Source organism: Prionailurus viverrinus, chromosome B1, assembly GCF_022837055.1.
Source record: "Prionailurus viverrinus isolate Anna chromosome B1, UM_Priviv_1.0, whole genome shotgun sequence".
Classification (NCBI taxonomy): Eukaryota; Metazoa; Chordata; class Mammalia; order Carnivora; family Felidae; genus Prionailurus; species Prionailurus viverrinus.
In genome coordinates, this window is record NC_062564.1 from 73,981,874 (window position 1) to 74,004,281 (window position 22,408).

The following is a 22,408-nucleotide window of genomic DNA, read 5'->3' on the forward strand; positions in this document are numbered from 1 at the left end:
CAAAGACTAGAAGGGAAACCAAAGGAGAAGGACACCATGAAAGTCACAGAAGAATAGGATTTCAAAATTAAGGGATAATTATTCAAATGAGTTGAAAATGTATGTCTATACAAAACCTGAACACAGATGTTTACAGTCTTATTCACAATTGCCCAAACTTGGAAGCAACCGTAAGGTCCTTCAAACCGTGAATGGATAACTATGGTACATCCATACAATGGCATATTACTCAGTGACAAAAAGAAATGAGCTAGCAAGCCACAAACCAACTTGAAGGAAACTTAAATGCAAATTACTGAGTGAAAGAAGCCAATTTGAAAAGGTTACATACTGTAAGATACCAAGTATATGCAAAACTATGGAGATAATAAAAAGACGAGTGGTTGCTAGGAGCTCCAGAAAAAAGAAAGAGAGACCAACAGATAGAGCACAGGAGATTTTTAGGGCAATGAAGCTATTCTGTATTATACTGTAACAGTGGATACATGACATTACACACTTATCAAAATCCATATAACTGTACAACCCAAAGAGTGAACCCTAACGTAAACTAGGACTTCAGTCAACACTGACGTACCAGTACTGGCTCATCATTTGTAACAAATATACCACACTAATTCAAGATGTAAAAACTGTGATAGGGGAAAGAGGAGGTATACGGGAACTGTCTGTACCTTCCACTTAATTTTTCTGTAAGCCCAATCCTGCTCTAAAAACTAAAGTCTAGGGGCGCCTGGGTGGCGCAGTCGGTTAAGCGTCCGACTTCAGCCAGGTCATGATCTCGTGGTCCGTGAGTTCGAGCCCCGCGTCAGGCTCTGGGCTGATGGCTCAGAGCCTGGAGCCTGTTTCCGATTCTGTGTCTCCCTCTCTCTGCCCCTCCCCCGTTCATGCTCTGTCTCTCTCTGTCCCAAAAATAAATAAACGTTGAAAAAAAAAATTAAATAAAAAAAAACTAAAGTCTATCAACTGTTCTTAATATTAAATATTTGAGTAATGTATGTGCTAATGAAGGTTAATGTAGAAAAAGAAGCTAAATTTTACCTTAATGGTAAATTTTAATATTTTAGGTAAAATTCAATATAAAGGTAATTATAATAGATAATTTATCTTCCAAAAAATTGAGTGATAAACTGATAAATGCCACAGAGAAGTCAAATGGGAAGGAACAATACTGAATCTACTCAACTTGACAATTAGGGCATCACAGTGACCTTTGACAGAATGGTGAAATGATCAACGAAAGTGGGCTCAACATAAATTAGTGGTAAGAAAGTGGATAAGTTGAGTATAGAAGCTAATGCTACCATTGCAATCCTTTGAAATATACAAATGTATCAAATAAACACCTTAAACTTACACAATGTTATATGTCAAATATATTTCAATTTTTATAAATGCAAAAGAAATAGTGTAGACAGCTCCTTCAAGAAGCTGGGTTGTGAAAGAATAAAAGGAGAGTAAGGGAAGCAGAATAGAGATTTTTTTTTTCTTAATACAGAAGGGACTTGAATATGTTTGTAAACTACAGGAAAGACTCAGCAGGGATGAGAAATACAGCAAAGAGCAGAGATGACTAAAGAACAAAGTCAACTAGGAAGCCATGGCAGAAAACTGACTCAACTCTTGGAGGAAAAAAACAGGGACATCTTCCTTTGATATTTTAATTAAGTTTTAAGGAGATTTTGAAAGACAAGGGGTAGTGACCAACTACCAAACAGAGGAGAGAGTAGCAAGACCAGTTTTGACTCCCTTACCATCCGACCTGGTCTTCAGTCTCAGGTTCCTAAACATCAGCATCGGGAGCACTCAACAAGCTTACACAGGCCAGCTGTGCAATATAGATTTGTGTGAACTTGAACTGGGAATCAGGAATCCTAGGACCCACTCACATTCCCCTACCCTACATCTATCACATCTGCACACCACAATAGCATCATTTCTTAGTGATTTCACCAAGTTTCTTGACCCTCCTGGGACCATGGAAACATCATCTATAAAACAGAAGCACCATCTTTCTAGCCTCCTGCTGGGTGCTCGATCAACTGATATTGGGATTGTTTCTTAGTATAGACAGTGATACTGCAGATGGACCACTACTTTGGCTGAGGAGTGAGGCTTCTGGTGAGGGAGATTTTCTTTCTAACATCATGAAGAAGAAAAACAAGTCAGCCAAGCAGTATTCTCTATGGAAAGTTCCAATATCTATCCTCCCAAAGTCAAAACAACCTCAAAAGATAAACTTGTGCTCTGAGGTCAATATGAACTTCAACATGAGCCAATCTAATGTTAACCAACACTGGGATTCATTGAATTTTTTAAAACCTTTCTGTTTATATCAAGGAAAATTGCACTGAGATAATCACAGATGGACTAAGCAATCTCTGAAACAAACAAAAACAGTTTAAATGACTTTATATGGAATAAAATCTTTATCACAAACTTTTAATCTTATAAGCAAGGCATTTTTTAATCAAGAAGGAGAATGTTCAAAAAAGGAAGGAAAAGACAAATAGGCTAAAACCATATCATCCCATAGTATGTTTCCATAAACTAAAGATCAAAGCCTAAGGACCCAACACATCCTACTCCCATAGCTCAACCATCCTGGTCTAAGAAATTTAGCAGAGTATAGCATGGAAGTCTTAGTTAGAAGGTTTTCCAAGAGAAGACATTTCAGTACCATAGCAATGGGCTGGCAAACTTCCTCTAACCTCAACCTTGCACCCTGACACTTTTACTTCCAATTGCTTCTTCTACAGCCCCAGCCGAGGTCTAATCAGATTGAAAGGGCCAGGGATAGGCCATGGGGCAGCCTGACTCACACACCATACATTCAAGTCTATGACCAGGATTACTGTGAAACCCTTGGTAAGAGCCTTACAAGAACACTAATAAATTCAAAGAAAACTGGTGATCCTAAATGCCCCCCAATTCATCTTCCTAGAGGTTCTTTAGACCAAGGATGAGCTAGAGCTGGGCCCTTCCCTGGCCATGCCTTAGTCTTATTCCCCCATTCCCACTGTCACCATGTCTTCAGCCCTTGACCAGAACGCAAGGACATTCTATGGAAAGAAGATAGGTGGCAGGACCTATCTGTGCTGTGGAAGGATTCATCTGGATCAGGGAACTAGAAACTGCATAGAGTATTCACTTCGAAATTTAAATCTAGAACTGATCAGTAATGTAAGAAGTGAGATTATATCTCTACATGAAATTATGATCAGGAAATAAAACTAACACATTGTCCTGGAAATGTGCAAACAAGAAATTAGTCATGGTGAGGAATACCAGAATGAAACTAAAAAGATCCGAGGAGTTTACATCCTAACTCCCACTCTTGGCTGTAAGTGTGTTTTCTCTGCCGTCTTGTCTCTTGTGCGCTGTATATACAGAATGCTGATACAAAATGGCAGCAGGTTGCTTATTTCTTTCCACACCACACCAAAAGAATAGAGACCATCTTGTGGCTATAACAGGTAGATTGGAATGCTTGTGTTTCTTTAACGAAATGTCTTATAGCTCCCAAAGTAATTTTCTATGTATTGTTTTGTAGTACAAAATACCACTGAATATCTCATACTACAAAATAGTCTTAATGTGACTTTAGGGAACACATGACATGTTAGGATCAAGTGTTTGATGCATAAATATGCCCATGTGGTGCCTAAACTGCCACAATGAATCCTAGGTCTTGTAGAAGATCATCTGAATACTTGGGGCCAGATGTTGGTACATAGGGCACTTATCATAAACTGATTCTTATCTGTGGTAATGCCTGATTTCTCCTATTAGAAATTAAACTCCAAATATACAAGGAACATGTGCCATCTTCTCCTTTCCCTTCCTCTTTTCAATCTTCCCTCATTTCACTAACATGCACCTATTACTGTAAATGTTTTCAGTGATAACCGATATTAAATGAATGAATGAATGATCAAAGTCCTATCAGGTAGGCATGTGTTTGGCTACAAATGAATTTTAAAAATAAAAGCCTTCACTGCAATAATTTACACAGACATGATTTTATTTTGTCTCTGGCAACAAGAACTCTAAGGGTAGAAACAGCAGGCTGACAAGAGCAGCTCAGAATGCCACATGTCTGCCCTTGAGATCACAAGATGGCTGCTATACTTCCAGATCCTACATCTAATTTCCAGGAAGCAACAAGGTGAGAAGACTAAAAAACTTATCCCCAACAGTTTTGTCTTTTTTTTTTTTTTTTTTTGAGAAGCAGGGCATAAGGGCAGAGAGAGAGAGAGGAGAGAGAATCCCAAGCAGGCTCCACACTCAGCATGGAGCTCCACGTGGGGCTCAATCCCACAAACCTAGGATCATGACCTAACCCAAAATCAAGAGTCAGTCGCTCAACCAACTGAGCCATCCAGGGGCCCCAGCTTGGTCTTTTTGCATGGGAAGGAATGCTGTACACCTGTATCACTGGCCATCCCAGGTAGAAAGTGTCTAAGAAAAGTTATTTAGTATTTTCAACCTATTTCAAAGGAAAAGGCAAGGGACAAGGCTGCTGGGAATGAGGTTGAGTGAGCCAAGTCCTGGCGCTCTCTCTGTAGACAGTTCTTTCACCAAGAATGAAGTTTACACATACCTTGCTCCTCACTGATACTGTTTTCTTCAATTTATTTAGTCAAAGCTCTTTGGGTTGGTATTATCAAGAGTCCCATTCATTTCATCCTAATATTTCCAGAGTCCAGTGGAGAGCCTTGTATTCTAGCCTTTCCAACCATTTGAAATTGATGTGGACAGCTCATATTTCTATCCCAAATTTCTGTCCAATTATATTCATTTCATTACCAAATTTTTGAAATTGATTAGTTTTGTTAGCATTCTTTTTTCCCTACTTTGTTTATAAGTGCCAGAGTTGGAATTCCAACTCAATCAGATCTGTATTCGCCATTCTTTTGCTGCTTCTGGAATACCTCTGACTACAGAGGTACATGCACACACTTCACCACTGAAAGGATTTCCAAACCTTTTGCTCACTGAATTCTTTATAAACTTGCCTGGCATACGATAAATGCATAAAATAGAAAAAGAATTATTTATGGGCTTGGAAAGTTGGACATCCTTATGGAAAAAAGTATTACAACCCTATCTCATACCGTACACAAAAGTCAGTCCCAGGCTAATTAAGGACATATATATGAAAAGCAAAATCTCTAGAAAGAATATTAGGATCCTCTTTTTATGAAATATGTCAAGAAAGGGTTAAACAAGTCATAGAAAGCATAAACCGTAAACAAAAAGACTGATAATTTTGTCTGCATTAAAATTACTTTGGAATGAAATAAGACCATAATAACAGTTTTAAAAACGAGACCCAGAGGAAGTGAAATATTTGCAATTCATTTCATTGATTTTTTTTTAGAAACATGATATCTAGAATACATAAAGATCTATAAGTCAATAAAGATTTAAAAAATAGGAAATGGGGGCAAACAGGCAATTTGCTCAAGAAGAAATCTGAATGGCCTATTAATACACACACAAAAAAATTTTGAACTTCACTTACGATTAGGGAACAGAAAAAATTAATATGATACACATTCACACCATCAAAGTGATAAAATACATATATGTGAATACTAAGTGTAAGGATGTGGGAAAATAAGAGCCCTCCTATAATATTGTCTGTGGGAGCCTCAATTGGCACAGACACTTTGAGAGCAATTTGGACTATCAAGTGCATATCCCATGATTCAGCAATCCTGTTCCCCAGTACACATCATGGAAAAAGTCTCTCAAGTGTGCACAGCGAAAAGTAAGCAAAGATGTTCACGGTAGCTTTCTCTGTGACAACAAAAATTTGGAGAGAAGACAGTCTCATTGTCTATCAGAAGGAGAATGAATTCCATTTATCTGATGGAATACTGTAAAAAAAAATTACAATTACTGAGCTAGAGCTGATGTGCCAAGATGGATAAATCTCCAAAACAGGGTACCACCCTTAATCCCAATCGAAACATGGTACCACCACCAAAAAAGGTACCACCTTTAATCATGAAGTGTGGCCTGCCTTCCATTTCCACCCTCTATTTAAATTCCATCCTTCCTCCATGTCCTCACTCAAGTGCTAGCCTTCCCAGGAACTTTCTCTGCAGTTTCTAATCTTGATCCTTCCCTTTTGGTTGGCTTTTGGTTTGCATCTCTATTATGACACCCACACAGCAATACAAGAAAGAGCCTTCGCATCATAGCCTTACCAATACCCCCTTTTTTAAATCTGGATAATTTCACAGGGGGGGGGAAATCTCATTTTAATGTGCATTTATTGTTACTCCTGAGGTTGAAATTTTATCATATCCTAATACTTTGCTTGTATTACTTCTGACTTATTCATTTATAGCAAACTTCACAGCCTTTTGAACACAGTTCCTAGCACATGTTGAAAACAGAAAATCAATTTTGAACTATAATAAATTAAAAGCTAGAAATTCAATGTGAATCAAGACCAAAAAAACTCAGACAAAAAAAATAAGTGCAACATAAGAAGTGTACTACAATACAAAGCATATCACTAATACTGCAAACTTGCACACTGAGGCTCTTTCTTAATTAGGTGAATGGAATGCATACCTTTATTTCTTACATGATGCTGAGTATAGGGGGTATCCGTTGCTTAAAGTTTAAATAGCTTCTGCTGGTTTGAGGAACAAGCAGTTTTTGACAGAGACAGAAAGAACACATACACCAAGAAAGTATGTGCCAGGAGCCAGTGTTCCCTACAAGGACCCTAACTTGAGACAGATCCCCCTCCCAATAAACTTTGAATTCTGTGAATGTATGACCTTATTCTTTAATTTAACGTATGTATCTTTGGAAAGGTTCCTATTAACCTTATGACTTCTGGGTTTTACAGCTAATAAGCAGAATCATAACTGAAATGATTACATAAATACAGAGTCACCTTTCCTCCAGAAAATGCAAGCTATTTTTTCCCAGCAGTTCACACGGCATTTAGTGGTCCCTGGGTTTTCTATTATTTCTTTGTAGAATTCTAGAGATCCCAGGAATCATTTCCAGACAGCATAGTTTTTGGTAACAGTTTCCAGTAACAGTCTGCCATTCAAATTCAGACATTCAAATTGGGAACCAAATACTCAATATAAAAAAGATCTGTAGCAAAAAACAGCAATAGAACTGGAATTACCAAGATCAGAGCCAGTGACCATCACTGCAATATTTTCTTGTCTTTTCATTTATGAGCAATTTATCACTGTCTGGATTTGAACATGTAGCATCAGCCAATCCAGATTTGAAAGGAGTGCTTGGCTCCCGGAGTGCCAGCCAGACAGAATCTCCTCCTTTTAGGGTCGAACTCCTTAGGAGATTAACTCCAGAACACTACTTACTTGGGATGTAACCTCACTAAACCCAACTGAATCAGGATCAGGTTATATGGTTGTCACAGGACAGAACAACAACCAGAAAGGACAAGTTTGTCATATTTTCATTACTTTATCCCCTCATGAGTATATACTATTCTGTTAAAAAGCAAAAACAAAATAATGATGGTAGCAACATGCAGAAATATTCCTCTAAATATTCTACCTCTAAATATTCTGCCAGCTTCTAAATTATATTTTCATAGATACAAATTTATATGAAATTTAACAAGGGATGTTTCTGCTTTTTGTTTGTTTGGCTTTTATTTTGTTTTTGTTTTTAGTGTAATGCAAAATAAATAAGACTTTGTACTAAATCTGCAACTGTCATGAGTAAATACATTTCACAAAGTTAAAAAAAAAAATCAGCTTACACCAGACTTTGGTTTATATTAAAAAGTTCCTTAGGGACCTGGGTTTTACATTTGAGCCCTGATTTAGCTAAAAGATTTATAAGGGCACATGTAGAAATACAGGTCCCTACTGGGTGATGAACCCAGGTTGAGACATAATTATGATTCTCTCTGCTCTCCATTCCACTGGAAACAGCTCCCAGGAGCCCAGAGGGAAGATGGTCGCCAAAGAAGAACATAAATGTTCTAACAGTATGGCCACCTGGGTCACCTTCCTAATCTCCAATGCCAATCAAAAGGACATTAGAAGATGATACACAAGTCTTTTTCAGATATTAAATTAACAGGAATACTTGCTTCCCTTGGAAAACTAATGTCAGTGATGTTTCATAGACCTTGAAGCCAAATTTGGTTAGATCAATTTGTACATTATCATTCCATGCTGTTGCTCAGTTCAGCCTGTCATAAGTGCAGTGACAGCACTCATGAGCCTGAAAAATGATGTCCCCAAGTAAGATGTGTAAAACAAGCCAGGAATAGAAAATTGGAATTTTCCTTGTAAAAGAATAAATAAAATTGCTTCATAACTTGCTGTAATTTCTCAAGAGTAAAGTAACTCACTGGGAGGCCTGATCTTGGTGGCCTATACCCTTTGAAAATGTCCCCATATCATCCCCTTATGGGACAGAGGGGGAGAACCTATTCATCAGTCCACTGGGAGGTGCCACAAGGTTTTTTACAAGCTTCACGTGGCTGCAGTGTTGTTGCAGGAGTCCCCATTGTTGCTGCTGTCACTTAACTATCACAGCAAAGAACACCCAGAAAACTCCTCACAAGAGCCTGGTAATCAACAGCCAGGGTCTCAAGAATACAAGGGTTGAATGTCAGTATTCAGCTATACCACAAAAACAAGATTTAACAAGGAGATTATAGGAAGAAAGTACCTATTCTTTCTCTTGATGACACCCTCCCCACCACCCACCACATACCCTGACCAGCATTCTCCTAACAGTTCAGTGCAGCAGGACCCCAATCTTGCAAAACTTAGATAATATGAAATTTTGATAATATAAAAGTTCATAAAAACTACCATGTTATCAGTTCTCACTAAGAAAAATATACACATTCTGTACACTTGGAGTAGGTACAGGTATAAAAAGTTGGAAATGTACAAATCTGTACAAGAACATTAGCAAAGTATTATTCTGAGTATTTTCTGGAAGTCTGACAGTCAAGCGAGTTCCATATGGAGAAACTACTTTAAATTATTATTTTAATTCTATGTAGTTCTGTTGAATAAAACATTGGTCATCATTACTTGTTTATTCCCTCAAGTAAGATTACTTACATGGTTTTCTAACATTTGTGTTGAGGATTTCCTATTTCTTTGGCAAAAGGACCTTACTGTTGTAGGTTTACTAGCTTGTCACTATTTTCATTTTTCCTAATTCTTTATTTTCACATCTAATGTGAGGTTTGTCTCATTTTTTAATCTTATAAGTTATTTATGGAAATGGATGTCATTTTTGAATACCCGCAACATCAATCTTTCCCTACATCAGAATGAGTTTCATCTGCCAATTTGTGGAAGGATCTGCCCATAATAAATAGTCTGTTTGCCTGTGTGCCTTTGGTTTAGGAACTGGACAGTGGATTCACAGATGTCCCTTGTGGCTCAGGGATTAGGCAGTCTGATCCCCGAACCACAAGCCACATAGGATATAATATTAAAATGATCATATAACTACTACATAAATAACAAGTGAAGTGTTCCCATGACTGCCAGCCATTCGCTTGATCACTAACATAATTTCCTATGGCTGAAAGCAATAATGCAGTATGTGAATGTATCCAGGCCTTGTACTCAATCGTAGAAAACTTCCTTATCCCTAGATGTGTGATATTCAAAGGCCAAGGAGAATAATCACCATTATATTTTGCTCAAGAAGGACAACATTTATCCTCCATATTCACCTAATTAAGTCAAAATGAAAAAAAAAATACTGGTAATGGACATGAAAATAATATATGCTTTGAAATATTTATTTTATGGAGGTAGACATATTCTTAACAATTGACCTTTCAAAATTAATAGCAACAAAAATGTAGCAAGGAACATCAGAACAGAAGCAGAAGCAAATAGAGAAAATGAAAGTGTCCCCACATAAGGGCATCTGTGACATTAGAAAGAAGTGTACATAATGAGAAACAGGGAAGCCAGATGCAGACTCCACCAACTAAGCAGTCAATGATGGGTGAAACTGAGTGATGTGTCGTTAGTCAAAGCAGGACAAATATTCTGCAGCTAAATAAGAACCTATTACACCTAAGAACTTGTAAATATCATTAAATGAGAAGGGCAAAGAAATAATAACAACAATGAAAGAATATGCCTCATTGAATCTAAGTAATCTAGAATATAACAACCTGCCCAAAGACCATAAATAAACAGTGGTAACATTTGTCTACGCAGAATAGAAAGAGTAGTTCATTGAACCATTTAGAGTGAACCTGTTGGCTTTATCAAATATCTGCAATTATCTGCCCCTAGCTGTTTGGAAATGAGAAACCATCACAGTCCAGTTGGCACCTGTTTCCAATATGAATGCCCTTCAACTGCAATGAAAACTCATCACACTAGTGGTAGGTATAAACTCTCAAAAGACAGTTATACATTTAAAACCTACCTGATGGGATCAGGTGCTCAACCACATGGAAAATCACCTTGGTTTCAAAGCAGCAAAAGTACTGGTGTGCCTAAGTGCCATCGTGAAGATGTTCTCTCACATTTCTCCAGACTTTTTGATCCAATCCTGCTTGGCAACCAGCAGGCCAGCCCAATGAATAAAGAGATGCATTTCAATTCATTTGGTTGTGATTCATTTGAGTACTGAATGCAAGGTACTGTGCTAGACTCTGGCAGCCCAAGATGGAGAAGGCAGGATTTCTGTCCTTCAAGAGCTCCTTGTCAAATATGGTCTTTAAAGAGGTAATTAAATAAAAGGAGGCTGTTAGGGTGGGGCTCTAATCCAATATGACTATTGTTAAAAGATGAGGAAAAGAAATCATGGGTGTGCATGCACAGGGACAGCCATGTGAAGAGGCAGCGAAAGGGCAGCCATCTAAAAACCAAAGAGAGAAGCCTTGAGAAACCACCTTTGCTGCCACCTTGATCTTGGACTTCCAGCCTCCAGAATTGTGAGAAGATAGATTCCTATTGTTTGAATCACCCAGCCTGTAGTATTTTGCTTTGGCAGCCCTAACAAGTCAACACAGCATCCTCCCCTATAGCATGGTTGCTTGATGAATGCAAGAGACAGTAAACAGAGTTTGATGATCTTGAAAAAGAGCTCACGAGGGAGTTTCATCACTCTGTGTGTTCAGGGGGAAACTGGATGAAGCCCTGTTAGGGACATCACACTGGGTGGGAGAAGGGACTAGCTGATCTCAAATGTATTTTCCAACACTTCAGTTTTATCATTTTTGTCTACACACTTCAGTTTCTCCATGAAAGAGAACTATCACTCCCATGATCAAGTATACTTTGGGGTCTCTTATCTAGAAATTAAAACTAAAACAAAAGCACTTTTAAATTCTTTCACTTGACTCCTTCTGGTCCCTCCTTTATTTGGCTCCTTCGTTTCTCTTTGATGGTCTTTTACCACTGCCATCATCTTTTCCCTACTTTTTGAAGAAGAGTATTTGAAATGGAACTTGTAGGACTGATAGGATCTTACCAAATGGGAGGAAATGGACTGGGAGTTGTCTTTCCAGATGAGAAGGAGGGTGATGCTCCCCTGTCTTTATGTCAGAGTCACAGAGATGTGAGATGATCTTTGAACAGGTGCAATAACCATAAGAAAGCAGTATTCTAGAATCTCTTGACAGGCTCAAGAGTCGGCAGATCTGTGTCTACTCTTGCTGGTTGTGAAGAGTCAACTCAGCTTAGGGAACTGTGATCTGCATGCAGTTATTAGCTAGCCTAACCAATTCTGTTCAGAGAAAAGAATAGCAAGAATAATGGCTATTGTTAATACAACGTTTTCATTTTGGTCAACGTTTTCATTTTATTTCCTATGCCACCAACTCATTTTACAAAGCTGCTGCTAAGAGAACCCATTAACTGATCATGGTATCTCTGCTTTTCTGTGCCCCTCTTTGGTAAAAGTGTTAATGTAGTAGTAGGCAGTACACTCCCTAAAATGTGAATAGTGCTTTCATTAAAAATTTAACAAATGTACTTAATGCCACTGAACTGTATGTACACTTAAAACTGGCTAAAATGGGAAATTTTATGCTCTATTTTACCACAATTTTCAAAAAGTAACGCCAAGTTTTAATCACATAATAAAATAACACCTCTAAGTATGTTAGCCTTGTAAAAGATGAGTTAACCGATTAATAGAACCATGTTGATCCGCACCATGCAGTGGACATAGGAATGGAAAAACTGATAATTGCATCATCTGTACCCAAAGTGATTTAAATGCCTTTATGCTGAGAATAACTCTCACTGTGAATTTATCGGCAAAACACTGCTCACATTGTCCTGGTTGGTTTTTACAAGGTTACACTCTTATGCTATATGAATCATCTTTCTATGAGCCCTATCTGTCTACTATTTTTGAAAGAGAAGGTCAAGGCTCCAGGTAGAGGGCCAGACTCCAGATGTTGTACCTCACCCTGTCAGAACCACATTTACTCTTTCACTTGGATTGTCTCTCAACAACTGCATGTGATTGGAAAAGAGAATGGCTCCCTTCCAGGAAATCCTTCTGCTCTGTGTTTGCTTTAAATGTATGATTTGATATTTAACTTTCACTCAGAGTGGTAACAAACTACATTGATTATATGCTTGCTGTATGCAAATCACACCACTTAGTCTGGGGGCTGTGGCGGTACAAAAAAACTATACTCCTGCCATCATCAGGCTTAGAATCTGCATGGGTTGACAAAATATGTTTCTAATTAGTAATGGTTACCCTGAGGAGATTACCAGTGAAGATTAATTACAAGGGTTTTTCTTGGAGTGCCAAAACTGTTTCCCTCAGTTAATATTTCAACTACTTGTCATCTATGTTATAATACAATTTTGACTTAAAATTCAAATTCCAATGACAGTAACAAATTTGTTAAATAATTGGATCTCTTTCCAATTTAGTGAGACCAATTTTCTTTTTAATGTGCGTAAAGTGTAAGTCAGATTTGTTTTCCCCTTTCTGGAATGATGGTGGGGAGTTCATTTCTAGCCCAGTCCTTCACAGCTGAGTGGCATTCCAACTCTCTTGGTGATTTGGGCTTTTATTTGTGACCTGGGCAAGTCTCTTAACACTTCATTACATCTACATGATAAGTTCCCAGAGGAAGCCTCTGTGGGTGGAACTGGCTGACACGATGAACTAATGACTACCTGGTAGAATAAAAATAAGAGATAGCCCTTACATAAAGTACTTACTCTGTATTTTGAAGTACTTTACTCCCTTAACCCTTACTTGGCGCATTAGTAATCACATCTGACTGGTGAAGAAACTGAGGCACAGAGAGTTTAGGTCACGTGTCCAGGATCACAGCTAGAAAGCCACCAGGTCAGATTCAAACCCTGTGTGGTGTGACTTTTTACCAATAGCCTGGAAGAAGCTGGTATCACCTAGTAGCAAATATCTATTTCAAATTAAATCTCAGGATTTGCTTTCTTGGGTTGCAACTGTGTTGAAGAAGAAAAACTAAGAAAACATCTGCAATCTTCATTTGCCCCTATGTGACAAAAAAAGACTCTGGCTCTCCTCCCCTGGGGAGTCTTGAAGCCTGTTCTTCCTCTTTTTGGCATTCCTTGTTCCATGGCAAACAAGAGCATCAAGATAGCTTAAAGGGTTCCTTTATCTTTCTTCTCTCAATCTATCCTCTTTAGCTAATTTCCTGGCAATTTACATTTCATTGAACATATTTTCATAGCTGGATCACCTCAAAAAAAATTTTTTTTTAAATCTAACCCACGAAGAACAGTAATGAGTGTTATACAAAATACACCATCAAAGTGGATTTCTGGCTATAGCCTCAACACATTTCAGTTTGCTCAAAGACTTCATTTTATTTAAAGAAATCAATTCAGAAAGTCACTTTCTTAAAAAAAAAAAAAGTTCTACTTTCCCAGGTTACATCCTTGTAAGTGCTTGCTTTCTGAGCTATATAAGGTAAACACATTCTTAAGCATTTTTTCCTTCAGTATGGCCTTCAGGTATTGCACTTATTTCCTATAGGGGTTCCTAAGGGAAATACCTACAGGAGTTCATTAAAATTGCCAATTAGAAATGTAGAAGAACTTGTATAGGGCCCATCAGCTGAGGCCTCTCAGTTCCAGGGAGCAGCTTTCTATTTCTCTAGCTTTCCAAACAGTGGACTATTTTTATTTCTTAATGTTGGTTGACAAAGTCAGTTACAAATGCAATAGAATCAGATCATAACCTAGTTTTATGTCATATAGATTCTGCCCTGATACAGGTCAAAATATAACCATACAAAAGGCTCATGTCATATTTCCCAGTTATCAATTTTTTCACTAAGCCCAACTTATAGCATATCAATCTATAAACCTTACCAGTATTTCCCATTACTTGACAGCTACTGATGAGCAATAGCTTAAGCACTATACAAAGCATGAAATTAGACATGGCACATGTATATATGTGTGGTAGGCATTACTACTATTCCCTAATATCTAATTCTTCTTCTTTTCCAGCCACAGGGCACAACTGTACATTCAACTCCTCTGAAGTTAGGGGTGGCCTTCTTACTGTTGTTGGCCAATAGAACGTGAATGAAAGTGACATATATCACTTCCCAATGGAAGTACTTAACTTCTGGTAATGGATTCACCAGCCCGCTCTCCGTCTGTGAAGTGATTATGGGAGCATATCTTGATATGAAAGTGCCATAAAATAAAGCAGCTGGGAATGCTAAGCTGGGAAAACAGCTGCCCTGGAAGGCCCCCCAACCCACAGCAAATTTTGCATTAATATGAGATAAACTTCTGTTGTTTGGTGATGACTGTTACAGCAATATAACCTAGCCCATCCTGACTGAACAATATTATATGTTATCCATAATTTGCATCATATTGAAGCCCAGGGCCATTTATGTGTAATTCTGAGTAAACTAGTCAACTTGCTCTGTCAATGGCCAAATATCATTTTAACTTCACCATCTTAAAAATGATTATTAACGTGTGGTTACAAGGAGAACTGGGAAAAATAATTTGCAAAAATCAGTGTACATCCTCTCTACTTATATAAAAGCAAGGGATGGCATACATCTTAATGATCAATAATCAGAACATCCTTGCACACACACACACACACACACACACACAAAAGCCCATTATATGTTGTAAATCCAAAACCTATTTTAGCTATGTTAATCATGGAAGTAGAATATAGATAGATACAATATACAAAAGAGTTTCCAGCTATTTCATGCCAATATGAGATCTGGTGGGCATATAGTATGTGAACAAAAGGACTGATATTATGTGAGTGTATCAGGTCTATTTTGACACTCCCCTCCCCAAACTACACACATCTGAGAGTGAATATATTCTTCCCCCTGACAACATAAAATCATGGAGCCATAACCCTCAACTATGACTCAACCTTTCCCCACCTTCCCTGTCAATCACCCTCACTGTAGGCAGAAATTAGCCTTCCAAGTATGTTCTCCAAGAACCAGAAAATTCTGCTTCCCAAAGTACATTCTTCTCTGCACAAGGGGATACTTGAAATACATGAATGGGAAAAAATGGCTCAGAAAAATAAGAGCTAACCCGTCTCAAATTCTAACCACGCCATTTTTGAGGTTAAGAGGAAAGGAGAAAAGCTCAATTGAATTTTTTTTTCACTGCAAATCTAAAATTCCTCTTTTCAACCAAGTTGATATGGGAAATATCACATTGAGAAATACAAGAAATAGTCTCTGAATTGTAGCCAACCCTTCCAAATGCCCAGAGATATTATCAAACGTCTATGTTGGAAGAAATCTGGACAATGAGGTTCTTACCCAAACCCATCTTAATCATGATATGCATAATTCACCACTACGAAAGCAGTGTCACTTATGAGCTGGTAAGAAACTGGAGAGGAAACATCAGTACAAGGGAATCCACTCAAAAAATTAAATATGGTTCAAATACTATATGCAAAGGTAATTTTTAAGACATAGATCTTCATTTCTTGACATATGGAAATTTGTTACAAATAGTATGTGTCATTTGATTGCATTTTTATAAAGCTTTGTACATTCATTTTCTCTTAAGTTAAAAGAATATAACTATTTTCCACTTTTTTCTGTAGATACAGGCAGTGAATTTTTTTTTATTTTTTTTTAACGTTTATTTATTTTTGAGACAGAGAGAGACAGAGCTTGAACAGGGGAGGGTCAGAGAGAGAGGGAGACACAGAATCTGAAACAGGCTCCGGGCTCTGAGCCTTCAGCACAGAGCCTGATGGGGGGCTCGAACTCACAAACTATGAGATCATGACCTGAGCCAAAGTCAGACACTTAACCGACTGAGCCACCCAGGTGCCCTGATACAGGCAGTGAAATTAGAGAGATTTCCACTTGCCCCCTTATAATTTTGTGTTGCCTGAGCATTTTACATGTATTACTTTTATAAACAACAAAGAAACATTTGGGGGAGGAAATCAATTCATGAGTGAAAAATGAAAGTTTCACTTTAACTTGATCTAATTTTCAACCCATTCCCTTCAGTCTCCTATTCAGTTGTCCGTTGTTGATTTGTAAAATCCAACTCTGGAAAAAAACATCATTAATCTGGTTGTTAATGAGAATTTCCCATGTATCTATTACAGTTTAGGACTTTTAAAGACATTGAATATTGTTCTCTGAAAGTAAATTTATAAACTAGACAGAATTTAATCCCTTTGTTAGTTTAAGCTGGTCTTATATGAGGCAAGGGACTGATCTCTCAAGATTTTTATAGAAGGATTTTTTGATTGCTTTCTAATAAGACTTAGGACTACAAAAGACTATATTCTATCACAATTCAAAAAGCAACTAAGTTTCTCAGACATGACCTGCAAATGCCTAGGCCTTGTTATTCCTTTTCCCAGTAACACATATTTTGCTCTATGAGAATCTTTGTAATCTTCATAGCCCTTTATCCTAATGTAGGGAAAAGTCTTTACCCACAGAAATATGTGCCATCATCATCTTTAAGCTAAATGCAGAGAAGTGGAAATCTTATTTCTATCTACAAATACTAAACCATAAACCCCTTACATCCAAGGACTTTTTGATAACCCCGCAGTGTATGGTAGAGACCCAATAATCTTTTGATTGGGTGGATGGAATTAAACCCCAAAGAACTTGAGAAATTCCTCCCTTAAGGCATTAGGCTGCTAATTATATCATCTACAGGGAAGAGAAGAGCAGGGCAGAATAATTGTCCTTCCTGTGGTGACATGATAACATTCCCCAGAAATCATTCCAGTGACTACCTGTCCACGTCTTTCAGATACCATGAGAATATCCTAGGGAATAATATGCCTTTTCAGGGGGAAAAAATTGATTTCCAAATGAGAGAAATCTCATTTTGGGGCTGGGCACAAGCAACATTGACTTCCCCTCTCCCTAATCCTCCCCTCCACCCTCACTACACACAGCTCCTCTGAATGGAACCATAACTAGCATAACAAGTCAAAGTTTCCAACTTAATAATACCAAACAAGAGGGAGTTAAAGACATGCTTTCAGTATTTATTCCAGGGAAGAACGGATCACAGAAAACCTTAGAAATCTTGTTCGTTTTGAAGCTCTAATCCAGACAAACTTGGACATGGAAAAAGGTTTCTGAACTAGTACAAATAGTAATAAGTTAAATGTACTCATAAAAGCACTCTTTTCTTCCTTATTTCCTTCCAGGGCAGAACTTGTTGTGAATTTCTTTAATTAATTAAGATTTCAAGGAAACTAAGGGAAGACAGCAAAGCTCTGGACAGCATGGCCAAGATGGTCACTAGACACTTTGCAGACTGGCCATCTACCAGAAAGCCAATTTAACATTTGGAAGTATTTCTCTAGAATATTTCACTCCCCATTGTACCAATGGAGATTTACAAACTATTAAGAAATGTTAGGCTTACTAATGAAACTTTGTTAACATTTAGTGCCAATGAACTCAGAGGACGGAGTCTGTGTATGCGGGATACTATAGTTTGAAATTACAGGTTATACCAAATCAACCAAAAATCTAAGTTACAGATTTCTTTGTTGGTGCGAACACCTGTGGTTTACTCAAAACTGGGCATGTCAAAAAACAAGGATGAATCATTTTCATAAATCTGACAAATTTCTTAGTTTGGGCAGCATAAAAATCTACCATTAGGAAGACCCAAACAAATACAGAGTATGGAAAGGTGTCCCCAAAGTCAGTTCAGTAAGAATGACAAAAGGCTTTTTATTCTGGGATTTGTCTCTGGAAAGATCGTACATGTGTGCAGGAACTCAGATTCCATCTGTTGCTTTAGAGCCAACAGGCTTTATTGTATTGACTCTGTGCTCTTATCTGATGGCAATAAATTCCCACCAGAGTGAAACACCAGCTTAGCCAGTGACCCCTGCTGTTCAAATCAGACAATGGAGCAGGTCTTTCTTCCCAGAGAAACACTGTGGCTTCTGGACCGCCCTCTATGAATGGCCTTGGGATTTTGCTGTTTCCATTCAGGATTTCCTAACGTGAGCAATTAGGAGATGCTTCATTTCAAGAGTCTCATCAGCAGTTGCAACACATCAGTGAGCAATAAACTGCTGGGACCCCAGAAAGAGACAGGAAAATTGGAAAATAAGGGACAGGGAAGAAGAAAGGCAAAGTATCCAACAGAGCTCTTTACATATACGGGGTGCTCCATAAATATGTAAGAGTGCCAAAGGAACTAAGTGTACACAGTTGACACGAATTTTAAAGTTTTGAGCCCCAGACCAAGGAATTACTATTGGTCCAGCAAATTTGAGACCTTATGCTGTAAACGAAAGGCAGCTGGGGAGGACGTGTACGCTAAACAAATGGAATTTCCTTCCCAGAGATCTGTGTCATTGAACAGCATCAGGTGTCTTCTTTGGTTGGGTTTTGTGTTTTTGTTTTGTTCCTGAAGCAGAAGCAGTCCAGGGATGCAAGCAGGACAAGCCAGGCCCTAGCCCCATCCTTTCTCCCCAAATATCTACAGCCATTTTCTCATCGAGGTTAACAATAAAAGAAACAGAACTTGGTCTTTCCCAAGGCACCAACCACCGGCAGCCTCTATGATGTGCCTGAGAAAAATATACTGTATCTTTCTCAGTCCGTCCCAAACCAGTGTATGACCAAAAAACACTCATGTGGCTGGAGAAGAACAAGAAAACGACCTGTTGCAGTAGATGATCATTGGAAGTGAAATCGGTTTTTGGTTAGTTGGTTGGGTTTGGTTTTGTTTTTATCATTTCGGAGCGACTGTTTTTAATCATTCTATCGAACTCCACAAGTATCCCACCCCACTGGCTTTACAAAGGCCTTTCTCAAAGAGCAAGTCTGCGGCACTCGGTTCAAAGAGGCCCCTGGATCTTGAGGGGGTTCACGCTGGCTTTGCACCAACCAACCAGAGAGCTGACAGTGACACGCGCGATTATAGCTCGCTCTCTCTCCACCAGGTGGCCCGCGGAGAGGGACCAGGGCCCGCCCCAGCCTCACCCCGGGGAACCTTCGCTCTGAGCCTTCCGCCCGGGCTTCGGCACAGCGCCCACCTAAGCCGCGGTCCCCGCCGCCCCTCCTGCGCCCTCCCTCGGCCAGTTTGCCCCTTCTGGCGAGAAGGGGGCGCCGAGTCAGAACCTCCCTAGACCCTTCGTTTGTTTTTTCAGCTCCAATCTGGGACCCGCCGGCCCCTTGAGCCTGAAAGGAGAGAGGCGCAAGAATTTGGGTTAGCAAGCGGGAAACTATTGGTCTTCCGACTGGACTCTTGTTTTCTTCAAATGAGACGTAGGGGCCCTCCCGTCGCAGGCCTGGACCTCGGTATCGGAAATCCGTGTCTGAACCCTTGGGGTGCGCGACGGGAAGGCGGTTGGCACCTGCCCCGCCTGCGCGTGCGGCGACAGTCTTCCCGTCCGGCCTCTGGCGGCGCCCTCACTGCTGAGCGTGAGCCGAGAGAAGGCCAAAGGCGAAAAGAAAGCTAACTTCTCCCCTGACACCGCCCCCCCCGAAAAAAAAAAAAAAAAAAAAAGCCAGCCTCAGGGCCAACTTTTAAAAACGCAAAACACCTCAGAGCCTCAACAGCGTGCAGAAACCGAAAGGCAACCCTTGAGGGACCCTCCGTTTTGGGAAATGGCGCCCCCTGATGGCTGCCGCGAATCCCACGGAAAGAAGCCCAGGCTAGCGCGCTTTTGGGTCTCACTAGGAGCCAGGAAGGCCCGGGTCCCTAGCCCCGGGACGAGCGGTGACGTCACCCCCCCACCCCTCCCGGCAGGCCTGCGCGCGATGACAGCCAAGAGACGACGCTGCTGGAAACACCCAACTGGTCTGGACGCGTCCCCAAAGGCCGCCGAGGCCGGAACTGCACCCAGCTACGGCACGCGTAACACCAGCAGCTGTACTTCACTGTGTGACCCGGTTCCAGTGGCTTAACCCCTCCGTGCCTCAGTGTCCTCGTGACTGCTCACTTGCAGAGTGATAACACCCACACCCACCTGCCGGGAGGCAGTGAGGATTTCAGGAGACGGAGGGAGGGTGGGGGCCTCGGTGCGTTAGTGCAGCCTCCCAGCGAGCCGCAGGTCGTCCTTCCCGGCGCTTCCCGAGCCCGTTCCCGGCCTGCCCCTCGCAGCTGCGTCATCCCGGCTCAGGCGTTGCCCTCGAGGCTTAAAGCCTCCCCGGAGGCCGAGCGTTTTAGTAAGGGCGTCGAAACGCAGGCTTCCAATCGAAAGGAAGGCCGGTCAGTGGCACCGTCATCTCGCGGCTCAGAAGCTTGTTGCCAATTCATGACTGCCCTTCTGTAGCCCGTGCTGCGTTTTGAGAATTAAGAAACCGGCATATTGCACACGTGCTTCTTCCCGCTCTCGCTCACCCTCCCACTCAGTCTGAGTCCGTGCTCGCGAGTGGGGGTGGGAGGCGCCGTTTCCCCGGCTCTCCACCGATACCCCGCCGATGCAGGGGCCACCGGCCCCAGACTTGGAGACCCCAGCCACAGGACAGAACCTCTGGGCACGACTGTGAGGGGCCTGCCTGCCCAGAAACTTGTAGCTAGCACAGCCCAGTTGTTCGGGCAAGACCGGCAGGAAGGTTGTGCCTGGAGATCCTTGAGTGCCTTGGACGACGGGCAACACTCAGGCAGGGAAGCAGGGCCAAATCCAGAAAACGGATGGTCTTCTCCAGGCCTGCAGCGTTTGGATGGGATGTCGTTCATTGTGGGGGCAGGCGCGGGGTAGGGGGAAGATGGCCAACCCCATCACCAGAGACCCATGGGCATCCCCCTTTCAGAGGAGGGAGCGCCCACCACCGCTTACCCTGGGTTTGGGTGACTACAGTTTCCGTTCCTAAAAGGGGCTACTACTAAATGGACGGGGCAGAGGGTCGGCGGTGGGGGTGGGGGTGGGGGTGGGGGTGGGGGCTTCCGGGGGATGGGCGGTAAGTGCTGGCTCTCGGTTTGTAAAAGCAAAAGCCTTTGTTGGCTTTTGATAGACGGCAAGGCTCTGAGGAGGCCCGAGCGCAGAAGAGTCCAGGGAGCGAAGGCGACGCCGCGCGGCAGCACCACGTGCGCGCATCTCTCCGCGGTGACACAGCGACCCCGGCTGGGGAGGCTCGCCGGGACTGTCACCAGGCATCGGCGTCCGTGCGGTTTTCACACAGACGGAGGGCCTTGCTCGCGTCCTGACCTCTGTGGGAGGTTATTTTCCTTTTCCTCCTCAATCCTCTGGTCTCGTGGGTGCGCCTGTCACGCGGGCACGCGCTTGACCAGGCGTGAAAAAATTGAAGGGAGAGGGAGTGGGGCGCGACGTGAGGTGAAAGTCGCAGCCTGAGCTGGATGAGATCGAAGCAGGGTGGCGCGGGTGCGATAGGGGATCCGCGGGCCTCCGAACCTGAAAGGCCAAAGCTTGGCGCCGCGCGTGGCGGCCTTGGAGACTCCAGTGCGGCTCCCGGCGCCCCCTGGCGGCGAGCGGGGCCGCGCGGGCTGCGGAAACAATGCCTCAGGCCGCGCGGGTCGGCGGGGTTCCTCGGCTCCCGGCCGCTCCCGAGTGTGCGGCCGTGTCCCGTTTTACACGAGCCAGACCGGCCTGGGGCTCCTTTGTCCCGCGCCAGGGGTCTGAGTGGCCGAGACGACTCCAGGGGAGGGCTTTGGGGCTGGGGGGCGGTGGAGGCGGGAGAGCCCCTTCCCGCCCCCGGACCGAAGTCCTAGCATCTCTCAAGTGCTCAGGCTCTGATTAATTGCTCGATTGGATGTGTGTGCATTTCATGTGGGGTTTATTTTCAAAATTGTTTGTGTTGGGGAATGCGAGTTTTAGGCTTCTTGGTGCCTTAGTGAGAAACGAAAAAGGCCCAGGGCTGGTTACGCTGAAGAGCGGCCTTCTGCTGCTGCCCCCCCCCCCACCCACTCCCCCACCCCCGGCCCTTGCCCAACTGAGCACC